General features: G+C 40.6%; 1 long non-coding RNA gene across 3 annotated transcripts; it reads right to left on the reverse strand.

Moving 5' to 3' along the window:
• Window positions 1–497: 497 nt before the first annotated feature.
• On the reverse strand, window positions 498–4,227 carry LOC311436326. Of its 3 annotated transcripts, none has more exons than XR_014692762.1 (3): window positions 4,096–4,227; window positions 2,448–2,505; window positions 498–1,984 (listed from the first exon to the last, which is right to left on the reverse strand). It is a non-coding gene; the product is annotated as an uncharacterized lncRNA (long non-coding RNA). The 3 variants fall into 3 exon arrangements; XR_014692764.1 differs by lacking the exon at window positions 4,096–4,227 and adding an exon at window positions 2,759–3,065 and having other exon boundaries at window positions 1,850–1,984; window positions 2,448–2,611; XR_014692763.1 differs by lacking the exons at window positions 2,448–2,505; window positions 4,096–4,227 and adding an exon at window positions 2,759–3,065.
• Between the last annotated feature and the right edge of the window lie 345 nt (window positions 4,228–4,572).

A 4,572-nucleotide genomic window follows, 5' to 3' on the forward strand; every position in this document is an offset into this window, starting at 1 on the left:
ATCAGTGGTTGATTCCTCAAGGACTTGTCAGGGAGGAGGGCTGTCAAAACCAGCCATATGACTGTGAAGCACTGCAGAGGACATACAGCTCAGGTGTGTGGCACCAGGGAAAACAGGACGATGTTTTTAGACCTGTGTAATGAGGCGCTAGTCCTCCACTGATCTCACCTACGTAACTAGAGGGTTGTTTTATGCAGTGCATGACCTTTCGGCATGCAAAGATTTTTTTCAGCAAAGGATATTGATGAGTTGAGGCCTGTCATTCAGTTGACTAGTACAGAAATCACGAACATGTTCTAGAAGTTTGTAACATGATAAAACTTTCTGAAGCTTACCCCGCAGAGGTGATTTTCGAAAAAGAATTAATCTTAACTACTTGACCATCAATGCTACGGAAAGACAAGATGTTATCTTAAGCTCTTAATATTTGTTTTAAAATAGCCTGGATGGAACAAAATGTAAAGAAAAAATATATTCCTTCCCTTTAATTAAGAAAGTTGAATTGGTAACAAAATTGTGTCTGGCCTTTCTGGGCTAATAAGGCAGCAATGTATCTCTGCCTTTACACAGAGATACAAGCCTTTGTATCTCTGTGAAGATAAATTTCAGAAGAAACTCACTGTGCTGAGTTGTCTATGGGAGCAGAGATCCAGGAAAGCTGAATTTTAAGGCAACTTCAGTGATGAGTCGATGAAATTTCTCCAGCCAGCTTGGTGAAGTCTATCTGCTGGGATCCTTAAGGAAAGGAGCATGAAATCAGCATCCTTTACAGTGCATGTAACCCCTCACTATCAAGTGTGCTGCCTGGGCTGCAGGAAGCACTCGGGATGAATATTTTGGTAACCGGCAGAATTGTCAAGGCAGCCTGAGAGGCTTGACACCCCTCTCCTAGTTTTTTTTTAAAGCAGAGGATTCTTCCCATATGTTTGACTAGTTACATGTGTTAGCTGGGACAGAAGAAAATGCACTGCTTCTTGTGAAAGGAAAAATGTGACAGGAATAGTAAAAACCACAAGCAAGTACTTTTGTATTCTTACTGATGTAATATGTAATATGTAATATGTAAAATGGGTTGTCTCCTACTGTAAGGAAATTGAAGGCTTGCAAGCAAAAAGAAAGCCATTTTTAAAAAGGACCTATTTTCTATATATTTTTTTTCGTATCACCAAAGAGAAGAGGCAGTGTGATCAGTGACAGTGGAACAAGAACCAGTGCAATTAAATTTTATTGCTCCTGGAGCTCTTTTGTTCCTCTCAGCATACAGTCATGACTGAAATTGAGGAATGGTTATGGGCTGGAGGGAACGGAGTGCCTTCTAACACCTGCATGTGCAGAATCAATATTTTTCTCTCTGAGTTATATTCTGGCTCTATAAATTATTTTATGTTTCATCTCACGAGTCCTTTTTCTGGGTGAAAGCTCTGCTGTGATTTTCCCATTTGGCACCTGGTGTATCTTTTTTTAATGGTCAGTACTCCGTGAAACTCCAGTGCTTTGCTACCATTTTGAGTGGTATAGGGGAACTTCACTTTCTGTGTATCTTCTGGTTAATGCCTGAAGAGAATTTATCATTGTCTTTGGAAAGGAAACCATTTCAGTCTTTAGTTCGAGCCTGACACATTTTTGAAGCATGCTGAATAGAACTGTTATAACTGAGTGTTTGTCTTGTGTGTGCAACCACATACACCGACCGAGAAAAATTGAAGACCTCTGAACACATTCTGGGGAGACCTAGCAGCAAAAGTAGACCACTACAGCTGAAGTGGTGCACTGAAGTTTGACACTTTTGACCTCTTTATTCCACTTTTCAGCTCCGGTGTATTTCCTCTGCTGATTTCTGAGTTTTCAAAGGTGCATGGGGCTGATGAGATGCTGGTTTCCTCCGCAATAGGATCCTCTTCTGCACATCTGGGGCTAATTCCTGAACGCTGAGGAGGCCGTTTGCTGCCCTTGGAGCTGTGCAGGTGATGGAGTCTAGGTCCTCCTAGGAAGCACAGAAAAGAAACTTTAGCCTGGTCAAAGTTGTATTACAACTTTGTCATTGATTAAAGGTGCCTTTCATTTGCACAGACTTATCGCTGCAAGTTTTCAGTGACTCAGCAAACTGAGGGTTTTGGCTGTCAGAATAAAACAGTGTCTTGTGGCACAATGCCAGAGTTTGGTGTGCTTTCACTTAGTGTTATCAGAAACTGAAAGTCAATAAAATTTATAGCAGCAGAATTTACCGACGTGGCCGTGACCTTGCTGGAGAAAGTTCTGTATTCAGCAGTATCAGCAGCTGTCTCTTCTCTCTGCTCAGTAGCTGAGTCCTCTCTGTGGTTTGTATCTAACTTCCTCTTGTGCACGAGGAAAAGGGTGGAGTTTCATGTAATTTTGAATTGTAGTCTCCTAACTTGGTACAATTTAAACTACATTATACATTATAAAAAGACTCAGTCTTGTCTTACCAAGAAGTGCAAAGCAACAGTTCTCCTTAAGAACTTTGACAAGGGATAATTATCCTGGCTGTTGGGAGAAGAAGAAAAAGCTTCAAAGGACAGAAATCTGCTTTATTTTTCTGGGCATCCTGTGTGTTACTTTCCAGCTGGAAGGGCATGGTTTTCTTGCACGTCTGCCTTTGAAAAAAAAAGATTTCCAGAAAACGATTACCTGATAGATTATTATTAATTTTTAATCATAAGAAGTATAATTTGGCCATATTTTAATTCCTTGCTTGCTTTATGAATGTATAATGTTCATTTCAGAATGCAGCACCAACCTCTCCGGCGGTCCCATCGCAAAGCACTCTGCCTGCTAGTTGTCTACGTGGCAATGTAATATGCAGCCAAGTTGAGAGGTTCCTCCTTTCCCATGTCCTCCTTGTCCTCCCATCCTCTGGCATGGATTAGCACTGCTCTACAGCTGTATGCAAGTTTCAGTGCCAGCTGTGGGGACTCACGTGGGCAGCTCTGCCATTTCAGTGCTCCAGAGACCTGTCTCTTCTGTGCCAGCTTTATTCCTTTAAAATTTCACTGCTGAATTAGATGTTCCTACAGAGAATATATACATAGGCAGAAAAGCATCTTCCTTTTTGCAAAGAAAACAGGTGGATAAAGGATCATTCCAGAAAAATGACAGGAAAAAAAAAAAAGACCAAAAAATAATTTTGACCAAGACAGGATAGTAGACATTAGAAATGTTTTTTGCCACAAGACAGACAAAGTTACATTTTGTACAGATTAGAAAAACTCACTCCGTTAAGCAAAAAACTGGGAGTTTAGAAAAGATCTCACGTCACCCAACACAGTTATCAAGGGAAAATTTCAGCAAAGAATCACAGCTACCAAACAACATCTTGGGATTTGATCATGTGCCTTGGTTTACAAAAGAGCATATAAGCAGAACTATCAACTCAGAGGAACTGCTATATCTCTTTTTGCAACCATGTTAATAAAACACGGGATGAGCAACTCAAAAACAGCTTCAATAGAAAACAAGCCAGCAGGAATGAGGCAGAAGGAAAGACAGAGGTCAAGCTTTTTTATGCTTCATAAAAAGCTTCTTTTCATAAATAATTATTTAATTTGTGAATTATATTCACAATTTAGGAGGGCCTTTTTATCTCTATGTGTCAAAAGGAAATTCAGTGGTAACAGATTATTTCATACACACCCTTTCATCCCAATCACCTGTGTACTTTGAAAAGATCTGAAGTTTTGCACCTCGCTTTGCCCTGGGGTGCATGCTACTCCTGGTTCCCTGGGTTTGCTCAGGTAGTGGCTGCAATACTGTTTTCCTCCAGTTCCTTGCCTGCCCCAAAATCTCAGGTGCAGTTTCTGTTTGCCTCAGGTCTTACTCCCGGGTTATCTACTGTTTCCTATGGAGCAGGGTGGATTCTTTATATTTGCCTGTCTTGGAAGGACTGCAAACTCTGAAGTACAAGAAATATACAATAATTTTATGTCCATACATTGTTTCTCTGAAAACTCAATTTGCTTACCAAAGATATTTGTTTTGTCTCTTTATGGAAATTCTTTGATAATCCTGAATAGCCAAAACAGAAAGAGGATAACCCTGCAACGTTTTTGTTTAGGGAAAGGCAGTAAGTTTCATTACCTCACTGTGAGCCCAGTCCTTTGCTTCATGAAGGCATTTGCTCTACTTCCCGGAAATATTTTGGAGAATGAGAATCTGAATGTAAACTGAAGAAATCCTATTCGCAGGTCGCACAGCCTGCAGGGGGCACACCTGCTCACTTGGAACAGTGTGATGGGACAGATACTGCGCTGCCGCGCTTCGGTCTGCACCGAGTTAGCTCCAGCTCCCTGATGCTTCCCATCATCTGGATGCTCTGTGCTCTCTGTGTTTAACTCCTGGTCGTTCCTGATCTTTTTCTTTCTCTTGTTAATAGGATGATAACTCCTTTTTTTTCAAAAGCTGCACCTGCGTTTCTGCTGTAGAAATACTGCAATACTGCATCAGATGCTAGCTTTCCACTCCATGTTTTTTGGAACCTTTCCTGTAAAGCATGTAATTATGTTTTCTCTTTCCCTAATTATATTCACCCTTATATTGATATATATATATATATTA

This window comes from Aythya ferina, assembly GCF_964211825.1.
Source record: "Aythya ferina genome assembly, chromosome: 4".
NCBI lineage: Eukaryota > Metazoa > Chordata > Aves > Anseriformes > Anatidae > Aythya > Aythya ferina.